The sequence below is a fragment of the Cupressus sempervirens genome, chromosome 9 (assembly GCF_028749045.1).
Source record: "Cupressus sempervirens isolate cs-2001-9-10 chromosome 9, ASM2874904v1, whole genome shotgun sequence".
In the NCBI taxonomy this organism is placed as follows: domain Eukaryota; kingdom Viridiplantae; phylum Streptophyta; class Pinopsida; order Cupressales; family Cupressaceae; genus Cupressus; species Cupressus sempervirens.
In genome coordinates this window covers 440,413,920-440,426,664 of record NC_143126.1, presented here as the reverse complement: position 1 = coordinate 440,426,664, position 12,745 = coordinate 440,413,920, and positions in this window count along the sequence as shown.

Here is a 12,745-nt window from a genome sequence, read left to right as displayed (position 1 = left end):
GCTACCTCATCAACAATAAAAACCTTGCTCAACTACTCCTTAAATAGTAGTCTTTGTGCTTCTAGATTCTTCCAATTATTGTTGCTTAATCACAATCGTCGATATCACATTCATTGCATGTAACTGCTTATAAAATATAACTTTCATAGAAATTTATGCTCATCCTTATCCTTCTTCAATCTCTATCATCAAATATTTCTTATATCTTTCCAGTCATTGATCTTGTAACAAACTTTGATAATTGATTTTGAAATTCTTGAACATTCTTTATTTCCACCAAAAGTCAGCCTCAGATTCCAACTTTATAGACTTGTTCTTTTTGCTATTACTTAGTGAACATAACATTTCAATCAGGTAAAACTTCACTTGGTCAATACTAAACTCACTTGGGTAACACTGAATTTTCTATTTTTTAGCCAACTACTCAATGAATATGTAGTTACTTGATGAGCAATGTCTTCCTTCTTTAACCTTGTCACTTAGTATAACTTTTATAACACATCACAATATATTTTTACATGATTGTAAAATAATCAAACCAACATTACATTATCACTATCAAACTCATTCAAGTGCCCATTGAATACCATAGTTATCAACTTTGTCTTCAACATACTTTCTTCAAATCCTATTCATCAATCAAATTGATATGAAACTCTACTGAATTAGCATACCATCAACTATGATTTGACATCAATGAAAATATAACAATTTAAATGATTCTTTTACATACATTCATAACATTCTCTATAACATCATTAGTTGGGGCTAATATGAGGATGATTTTGAGTCATGGATGATAGAAAAATAAGAGTTGTGTCAAATTTTTTATCATTTTGAATATCAATCAATTTCTCTAACATCCAATCATACACAAGTTTAGAGGAAATTAGTGCCCATGCACAATTTGGACCATTATATGGGGAAATTTTTGGGGATCCACATGTTCCTCCATTCCTAATAGATCTAACTATAGATTTACTCATTCCACTTGATGATGCAAATAATATTCCCTATGATGATGCTACCTTATAAGTTTTAGCTAGTTTAGAATATATTCCAGAACATAAAGATACTTCTCTAATTGAGATCACTTCTACTATCACTCTTGATGCTACTTTTATTTCTACAAACATAGATTCTTGTGATTCAGTGTAGTGGGATATTCCTTGTCTTCAAGACAAATTTCACTTAAAAAATTCTTGATAGGAATTGCAAGTTTGTTTGTAGAGTCCTACATTGAATATTTGGGAGACATCATTGATGAAATTCATCTTCTCTTTGATGATGATGACCCTTTTTTGATTGTTACTAGGTGACACTCTAACACTCATCTATATTATCCACTTGATTCCCCTTTCAAGTTTGACATGATCGTGGGTTATTTGATATAACTTTTGGAGGTCTCTTCATCTTTAGTGAAGACATTTGATTCTTTAGAAATCAACATTAATGAGTCCCTTTCTTCACACGATATGTTACATTACTTGATTCAGGTTGATCATGCTTATGTGTTGGAGACTCATATTCAATTTTTTGAGACATCATACATTTTGAGGTTTTTTCATATAGTTTGGGGAAGATTTATTCATACACCTATGTATTTGTTTCTTCCTAGGGTAAAAGCCACCATTCAATTTACATGGTGTAGTTTCTACGTTGATCCTAGAGCATCTACCATTGGTATATCTTCTACACTAAGAGGGAGCTACTTTGTCTCTCTTCCTATTTCCTATGCATATGTCTTGGAACTTATTCGCAAAAAATATCATTTGTTCCTTGTTTTTCAACTTTGATTGATTATTTTCATCATCCAAGGACATGGTGATAAATTAGAAAATGCTAGAGACATCATCTCCATTCTTTATTTGGATAACCCTTCCTATTTCCTATCTAGAATTGGAAGCCTTGGAATTGTATTGGTTTATCTTCTTCTCAAAGGGAGAAATGTTGTTTGTGCACATTCATCTATGTTTTTCCTTCAAGTACTCACCATTCTTGCAATAAATTTTATCATGTCTCCTTGTTTACTTCATATGGGGAATACTTTGATGTATATACATGATGTATTTCATACCAAGGAGATCATGAATCCTTCATGCATTCATGTATCTTATATTTTATTTTGGAGGGCAGGTTATTCCCATGATATTTTCTTCCTTTCTTTATGAGAGATTGCAATACCTTTGCATTTGCATATTACATGGGTACCTAACATGGCCTAGTAGTTAGAATCCATCTTCCAATTTCATCTAGCATTGAGTTTACATTCACTCCCCTAAGTCTCACATAAGGGGAGGTAGGTGTTGCTGCAATTAATTCATCTGAGTTACATTCTACTCTTGAGCTTACTTAAGATAATGCTTTTCATGGGACTTTTTATTGCAGACACTTAGAAGTTTGCATCTTATTTTAACACATGGTGTAGAAGATTTCACTTTAGGTCATGATAGTAGTTAGCTCATTCCAGTTTATGTGTGAAATCCACCTTTAATGATTTTATCACATTATTTTCCTCATATCATGCACATCTTTTTTGTATCAATATTACTAATTAATTATTGATTTATTATTTATCAGCATTGATTCCAACCAATTAATTCTTCATATCATTTGTCTTTTTTTTCTGGCTATTCATTAAGCTTCTAGATCTTGGCATATTCTTTCATTTCCTTAGATAAATTCTTACATAGTATTGGAGATTGATCCAAATTCTTACAATTGTACATAGTTAAAGTTGTCACAATGCTTGTCAGAAATACTTTTACTAATCTTTTTAATCAATTAGATAATCATAATTATTTATTTAATTCAATACATTATTTTAGTTCAAATTAAAAAATTCAACATTCTCTTCTCGTAATTACATAATTTTTAATTATTTGATTATTTATTTTTAATTCAAGAATCAACTTTTATTTCCCTTCTCATAATCAAATAAATTTTAATTAATTGATTATATATTTTTCTTCTAACTTCAATTAAATAAATTAGTTTTTATCAATCATTTTCCCACACTTTAATTATTATTTAATTAAATCTCTTTCAATATCTCTTAATAAAAAATTTCTTAAATTATTTAATTAGTAAACTAATTCTTCTATAGTTAATTATATTCTTTAATTTATTTAATTATTTATTCTACAAAAAAAGTCTTCTGAAAATATATAAACTCGCAATGTCTTAGTTTAGTTGATTAAGTGAATATAGTTAATCCTAGTTAAATCAATTAATTCCTCAATGAATTTAGTCTATTTAAATCATGCAAGTAGTTATACCTTATAATAATATCAATTAGGTGGTCTCTACGATCTTAGTCATTCTTCTATTCTACTGGCCTCTTAATCTTGGCAATTGATTGAAATCCCCAAAATCTAAAGAAAGATTGATCTTCTATCATCATCAACCCTAGTCTTCAAAATTTTGTGGTATCATAGGGTGAATATTATGTTAATTTTTTTAAAGAAAATCCATGCAACATAAAAAGGATAAGAGCAATGGATGCTACACATAGAATGGATGCAATTGTGATGGCTTGTTTTCATTTTATGTTATTGCACTGATTTCATATCTCTTTATTCTTAGAATTATGATTTGTCTTTGAGTTTTTTGGTTTAACACCTCATTGCATGATTTTCCTAATTTCTCATTTGATAGTTTCATTTGCTAACATGTCACATATGGAAGAAAAGGAACATGCCAAGGTGAAGATGTATCATTATATATATTTTTTTCAAGTTACTATCATAAAGAAAAACATGTTGAGATATAGAAACCATAAATTATCTAATACATCCAAACTTACATACATCCACTAGAACTCATGCAAATAATAGATGCAACCCATAAAATGAAACCAAAAGATCCATGTGCAAGTCATGAAGAATGTACACACCACACCACAAACACATGCTTGTTGTTACCACCATATTTTTCTACCACTGTTATTATCAATATCCAAAATTTTACCAAGTCAAAGTTGAAATTGAACCTTTTTACTTTTACTTCAACTTCAAGTTCAATTTGGTATCTCGTGAAAGTGCAAGGTCTTTCTTTCAGTTTTCTTGTCAGCCCAACAGGTCCTATGCAAGGAAGAAGTTGAAGTTGAAACAAGAAAGTGCCGCTTCAACTTTAACTTTGTTTCCTCTTATCTAATGGTTTTTTTCTTGTTTTCTTATTGCAACGATTTTCTAAGTAAAAGAAGCACATTTTGCTAAAAGGTTGGCCCCACATTTTTGTTAGATGCTTGAGATATAAAAGGTAATAAATGCAAAAGCTAGGCGACATCTGTTAAAGTACAAGTTATTTTTGGGAAACTAAAAGTAATGATCATCTAAAATCATGAGAAGTAAGATTGCATGCTGATTTGACTGGGATAATTAATTGAAAATGGATGAGGTGTCTTGTCAAATAAATACACACATTGATATTAACAATTTCACACACTCCATATCTGTCCATGATTTCCCAAAATCTTATTCTTTAAATTCTCCCATTTCTTGGTTTAATTGTTTATCTTACCTTGTCAGAGCTCAAACATCAAGTTGGTAAGAACAAAACTGGAGTGCTTCACTTTGCAAAAAATAGTAAGTGCATATTTTGACCTTTTTTGTATGTTTTGCTTTCTTGCTCCTAGTTTTTGTTAGGTTTCTTTTCAACATTTGAGTTTGTGATCCTCTAGTAAAACAACCATGACTCTCTTTCAGCCTAAGCTTCCTTAGCCCAAAAAGCCCTACTTGTTAAGCCCCTTATCTGAGAATTGGGATACTTTCCTAATCAATGTAGACCTAACCAAATTGGTAGAAAGAGTTAAGAATGCACAAGGTGGACCCATATACTAGAATTCACCAATAGTGGTTTGGTAGAAGCTAAAACATTCCCAAATGCCATAGGATACCTAGAATTGATTGTTGAGTGTGTGAATCATTATGACCCTCAGACCTGATGTATCATGAAGGTCATGGGTGAAGTTTTGAAAAGAATTGATAGGGTTACAGTTAACTTGCCCTTAAAGATTCCTCACAAAGAACCTTATGAGATATGGACATTTGAAGAGGTCAGTTTCTTGTATGGACAAAAGAAGAAGGATTATGATTCTATTGTAGCACAAACCTAGCTTTTAAGACCAACACTAAGAGGCTCAAGGTTACCCAAACCATTGACCATTGAGCATTTTTTTAAAGAAATTGTCGACATAGTTTTTATTCTCAATAGAATAAAAGGTAATGAACATGTATTTGTTCATTTAGAAAATTGTTGAAGGAGGGACATTCATTGACTGGGTGGACTTGATAGCTGAAGGGTTGCACACAAGCCTTGTTGGTTTGAATAACTTTGGCCTATTTTTCATGTCCTTTTTGATTTACATCCTAGCTATGTCTAAAGAATGGGAAGGTCTTCTACATGAGCCTTAGATAGATGACATGACTATTTACCAGTATTACAGAAACCTGTAGGCTAAGGAACTCTATAAAGAGTTTTGAAGAATTAATGATGTGTTTCTAGGGAAATTGGTTTACAAGCTTCAAGGTCAAGAGAATTATAGGATCTTTGAAGAGTTTATGAAGGCTATTAAGATTTATTGTTGTTATTATATTCAATTTACTAGATTCACTTACATTAGAGTTGGAGGCTTCACTAATTAACCTTTTAAGTTGCCTCACTATTGCCTAGATAATGTCATCCTCTTTGAAATATATATGTAGCTCATCAATGTTATAAATTTATTTGAGAATATTAATAAGACTCATGATTTTTTGTTCCCTATAGAGAATGGACACTACAGATGTCCCAATATCAAACAGGCTATTTTGTCAAAGTCAACAATGCCCAATCTGTGCCTCAAGCCCTAGTTTGCTAGAGAAAACTTTGATTACATGGATTTTTCCAAGGAAAATCTCAAACATGCATCCTCCCTTAGGCATATTCCCCACCTAGAAGATTACTGGTCCAATTACTCTGATGAGTTTGAAGCAAGGAAAAGGTTGTGATCAAGAATGACTATTGGCCAAATATAAGCATTCAAAATTAATCTTGATACTAGTGGCCTAGAGGAAGATGATAATGAGGAGGTGGTTGATCCCCTATGTATTAAAAAAATTGAGTGTCTCCTTATTCTTGAACTAGATTGGAACAAGGGAGAGGAGGATGATTTATGTTCTCAAATGATAGGTATTTTGAAGAGGACAAAAAATTGGTTGAAAGAAAAGATGAACCAAGTGTCTACTTAGAAAAAACCTAAAAATCACTCAAAAGTTAGACAAAGGAAGCTTTCCAAAGAGCTAAATTTTCCCTCTAACTATATAATTGATGGTTCTATTGCAATTCAAAGGGAACCTAAAGTTGAAGCATCTGTTCTTCAGGTTCAACTTTAGACAATAAACACTAAGAGAACTACTCGTTCAAATATCAAAAGCAAGAAGGTTGGACAAAGAAAAGTAGAGAGCGAAACCACAATAGACTTGTATTATCCAGAAGTCAAGGTAGTAAAAAAATATATTGTTGGTCCTGATATGTATGGCACTATAGGAGACCAACATAAAATGGCCGAAGGAGGAAGTGCACTAGTTGATACTCTAGCCCTAATTGGTACCACTACTAGACCTGGAAAGGAATCTGTGACACCTAAATGGTTAGAAAATTTTGTAGAAAGGAAGTGAAGTATGGTACCCGTATTTATGCCAATGGATGAATTAGTATGTAAATGCCTTGTAAGATATTTTGAGGTTAAGAAATCAAAAATAGAGTCTTGAGTTGACTTTGACAAGAACATAGGGTGGTGGTTGGCAGAATTGTGAAACCTCCTTAGGCTAAACTTTAGGAAGAACTGACACCTCAAGATTATCAGGTATCAAAAGTAGACTTGAGTAAAGGTAGAAAAGTAGTAGATATGAAAATATTTTAAGTATCTAACAAAAATATTATTGACTGGGTGTGGAAAGATGTTAAGGACAAACATCACATGAAAGAAGCTATGGGAAGCATGGCCCAATATATGCTATTCTACACCCAGAGCCAAATCCAATAAATGAAATGTCCACCATTGTTGAAATTAAGTCCCTGACCAATCAACAGTTCTTAGATAACTTAAAAAGGTTCAAGGCTACTGCTAAGACATTTGAAGAATGGGTTCAAACTGTGCAAAATGAAACAATAAAGCAAATGAATCTTCTGAGTGGTACTTAGAAAGAAACCTCTACTATTGTCAAGAAGGTTGAATCAAACATTAAAGGAAATGAGAAATAAAAGGGTAATTGGGTGAAAGAGGTATTGTGGATTGATGAAATACATGAGTATGGTTTGCAGAAGTTTCTCTTTGAGTGTCTGGTAGCCAGTCTTGATGATAAAACTTTCTATGTGATTTGGGAATGTATTGAATGGAGAAATGAAGCAATTACATAGGGGATAGTTGAAATCAAAGAAATATTGTCTAGGTGTGAAGTCATAAATGACATAATCCTTGGAAACTTGAAGTGATTTCATAAACAATGTGTAGAAGAAGAGAGCGACTCTATTGTGCCTATAGAAGATATCATCAAATAGATATAGGAGAAATTTATGGAACTATAGGGGAAGAAAATACCCATGAGACAAGATTTCTCTAACATTGCACATGTTGAAGCCATGCTAATAACCAACTAGAAACACCTGGAGATGCATGATGCAAAGATTGTAGAGCTAAAGAAAGAGAACAAAGTCTGGAAATAGAAGATTACTTATCTTGGCTTGCCTCATCAATCAGTTATCTCATCCTTTACTACTGTGTATGAAAATTGGAAAGTTGAAAGGATTGCTTCTGGTGTGGATAAAGCCTCGTGACACTTGGAAACTCCTAGTTGGATATTAGCTAGCTCTTAGTTTCTCCATTTTTAGTTTGTTTCAAGTAGTTAGCATAGTTAGATAACTGAAAAAACTATCTAATCCTGTCAGGGTAATTTTGGAATTAGTTATCCAGCCTTGAGGAGCTTATATATGTAATAACTAATTTTTGAAAAAGGTCAACTCTTGGTAGATGCAAAACCATAACTACTTTTAATTAAGTCTCTACACTTTAAACTTTGATACAAATTTTGGCTATGACAAGTAATATAAAATTCTACAGTTTTATACTTTGGAGTTTTTCTAGAATAAGTGCTACTACCTATTTTGTAATGGTTTATTTTATTAAGGAGATTAGTCATTTTTGAAGAGCTTTGCATTATCTTGTCATAGTTTAAAATCTTGTTTTGAGTTTGAAAGAATTTGGGGGAAGAGAAAAAAGTATAAATTCTAAGTTGCTTTCATCTTTAGCGATTAATCATGTGGATGATCTTTGTTGTTAAATTTGAATAGTTTTTTGGCTTGCACATTCTTTTCATTTTTATGAATTGATTGTTTAAGCTTTTTAGTATTTTCTAGAAAAATACTCATTGGGAAGGTTTTCCCTCAAAAGGGGAATTAACAAATATCTTTTCAAATTGGTAGCTACACCTAATAGTATTTTCAAAGCAATACTAAGTAGAGAATTCCTTACACATTTGTGGGAATTCAATCAGCTAGTTTATTAAGAATTTCCCTCTTTAAGGTTTAAAATCAAAGGGAAAAACTATTAACTAACACTTATATCAAGGCATACTACTTTTGAGAATCAACACTCATAACAAGGTCTAACTAATAATCAAATGATGTAACAACAAATAATAATCACAATGATCTATAGAAGAAACCAAAATTGGTTGTATATCATCAAAAATCACTATAACTCTCCCAAGTCTAAATTACCAAGCCATGCACACATAAAATTGTTTGTGTAGACATAGAATAAATAGAGAAGCCTACAAATGAATGTGAAATATACTTTATAAATAAGTAAAAATTCTAAACAATTGCCAATTGTTCAATCTCATAGTTTAAATTAAAAATATTATGAGTTTAAATGTAATGGAGATGTGTGTTGGTGTAATTAATTAATCTTAATTACACTACTTAATTTTACTTACAATAATAATTTTCATAGGAGTTTTCATTGTAGACACCTAAAAGTTTACATCTTATTTTAGCATATGGCACAAAAGAATTTCACTTTAGGTGGTGATAGTGGCCATCTCATTCCACTTAATGCATGAGATCCACCTTTAATGATCTTATCACATTATTATCATTGTTTTCTTGCACATCTACATTGTATCAATATTATTAGTTGATTATTGATTTATTAATTATCATTATTGACTCCAACCAATTAATTGTTCATATCATTCATTTCTCTTGTTTTTTCTATTCATTAAGTATCTAGATCATGACATATTTTTCAATTCTTTCAACAAATTCTTACATGGAATGAGAGACTACTCCAAATTCTTATAGTTGTACACACTTACAATTATGGTGATGCCTACAAACAATGCTTTTACTATTTTGTTTAATCAATTAAAAAATCATAATTATTTAATTAATTCACTTCATTCTTTTAATTTAGATTAAAAATCCAACATTTCCTTCTCTTCTAGTAAATATATAATTTTTAATTATTTGATTATTTATTTTTAGTTCAAAAATCAACTTTTTGCCTCTTCTCATAATAAATTAAATTAATTATGCATTTTCTTCTAATCTTAATTAAATAACTTACTTTTATTCAGTCCTTTTGCCACACTTTAATTATTATTTAATTAAAATGAATTTCAATCTCACTTAATCAAATAATTACTTCAATTATTTAATTAGTTAACTAATTTTTCCATAGTTAAATAGATTCTTTAATTTATTTAATTATTCATTTAAAAAATATTCACAAAATAAATAAACTCAAGATGTCTTAGTTTAGTGATTATGTGAATACACTTAATTAAATTAGTTAACTCCTTAATGGGTTCAATCTATCTAAATCATGCAGGTAATTCTGCCTCATATCAATTAGGTTGTCTCTACAATATTAATCATTCTTAAATTCTACTAGCCTCTTAATCTTAGCAGTTGATTGAAATATTGGAAATCTAAAAATAAAAGATCGATCTTCTATCATCATCAACCATGATCTTCAAAATTTTGTGGGATCATAGGGTGAGTATAGCTATGTATTTGAAATCCAATCCATAAAACACAAAAAGGAGAGGAGTAATATTATACGCTACAAATGGATGTAATTGTGTTGGCTTGTTTTTATTTTATGTTATTGTATTGATTTCGTACCTCTTCATGCTTAGAATTAGGATTATTCTTTGAGTTTTGTGGTTTATGTAATTTTTTTATTTGATAAAAATTGTCATAGACATCCATAAAACTACTCGAATATCTAGTGTCTATTGTTGTCTAAGATAGTTTTAGTAAAATTCAATGCATTAGCCATCCCAAGAAATAACTATTCCCATTTTCCAACATGTCACCTATAGAAGAAAAGGAACAAGTCAAGGTGAAGATGTACCATTATAAATAAAAAAAATATTTTAAGTTTCTATCATAAAGAAAAACATGTCAAGATATGGAAACTATAAATTATCTAACACATCCAACCTTACATACATCCACTAGATCAAATGCGAACAATATATGAAACCCATAAAATGAAATCAAAAGATCTATGTGTACTACTTGTCATGAAGAATATACATACTAAACTAGGTACACATGAATGTATCAAGGCACAATATTTTTATTAATCAACACTCATAGAAAAGTGTGGCTAATAATAAAATGATGTAACAAAAGGAATAATCACAATGATCTATATAAGAAATAAAAAGTGGTTATATATCATAACAAATAACTCTCCAAAGTCTACATTACCAAGTCACATGCACATAAGGTTATTCATAGAGACATAAAATAAATAAAGAAACCTATAGATCTCATAATGTGAAATGTACTTTACAAATAAGTAAAAATTCTAAATAATACCTAATTGTTCAATCTCATAGATCAAATTAAAAACATATGTTTCTCATGAAATTAACATGTAAATAGTCATCATTGACCAAGGAGGATCGAGATAAAATTCATCTTTATAACTAGAATAATCCCAATAACATATTATGAGCTCCTCATAAATGACCAGAAAATAAACACATATGTACAAGGAGATAAACATGTCAAATACTCTTCAAATCAACCATTTACAACCATATACAATCATAGCTTAAGATTCATATCCTTGATAAGAAAAAGAATAAAACATAATGCATATAAAAATAAGATGGACGATAACTCTCAAATAATGAACCACAAAAAAGATCAAGTGGGGATAGATAATTATACTCTACAATACACTAACCGTCCATTATTCTCTCTAAACATGATCTCCTGAACAAGCCAATCATGAAATGACATCCATAACTAGGCAAATTCTCCCTAGGTTCTTTCTAGATTCTCCAAAGAGTAACCATCTAAATAATTATCTCTATAATAAAGATAGCTCTAGGATCACCCAAGAAAATATCTATACTCCAAGACATAATTAAAAATCATCCACTAACATAGGATCACTTGACAAAATTGAGAATTCATACACTATCATCTCAACCAAAAGTGTTTAAAATTCCTCATTGGTTAATTAATATGTCAACATCTCCAATCATACAAAGATGATAATCTCTTGTCACAAAACTCAAAATGTCAAAGAAATCTCTCTACAATAAATATGATCCCATAGTTCCTCCATAAAAATCCCTACAAAGGTTCATCCATCACCTAGAAATGAACCTACCACTACAAAAAACTACACTAAATTGTGATATTAAGCTCTCTATAGTAATGTAAGGCCCATACCCTTAATGAAAATCACACATGATTCATACACGTACTCAACTAGCATACCAATAGCTCTAGACAATAAAGTAGAGTCAATATATCTAAAACATCACTATTAAAAAATCACTATCAAAATATTCTATTACACCATATAACCAAGTAATCCATGATATTGTGACATATAATATGCTTCAAGATCCAATAATCGACTGTCTAAAAAAAATGAACATCCAGCATATCAATATATAAATGGCTACAACCATGCTCAACTAAATAACAATACCTATGGATATAGACAATCTATTTCTATGCCATCTTGCATAAACTAAATGGGTAGCCAACCTAACTTGTTTATTCTCAATCAATAGAACATGATAACTCATGTTCATATCAATAATCTACAAAGTAAGATAGCTTGTATATCTCAAGACTTAAACACCAGATAACCTATATATCCAATTTGTGAAAAAAAAAAGTACAATTTGAATTCACTGTCAAGAAATAAAGAAAACATCTAGGAGATAACAAAAACCTCCTTACATTGAGTTAGACCACCACCTATATAATTTTCAATCAAAACTTCTTGTCAAATAAAAAAATGATCATTTCATGCTAGTGCTCAAGTTTACATGACCATTGACAAGTCCATAATCATCACCATATTTATACATGTAATCAACTCTTACTTAAACAAGTTTTCAAGCCTAACATGTGTATCAACTATGTTCTTAAACTAGAAGACAATGTGTGCATCTATTGGTAGAAAATTCCAAATTATAAAAATTCTTATAGATCTATACTATGAAGCATCAAATCTAACAACCTATAGTGCTATCATATTATCTAAAAATAAAAAATATAATCCCACATATAAAACAAATAACTATTAACCATTGTGAAGAAGCATTAGCTTCATAGCTCACGAATTCTAACAATTATTTATTTATTTAATTTTATATAAAAATCAAACTCGTACCAATGTGCAATTCTTGGAGAAAAATTTTGACACCTAGAAGAAGAG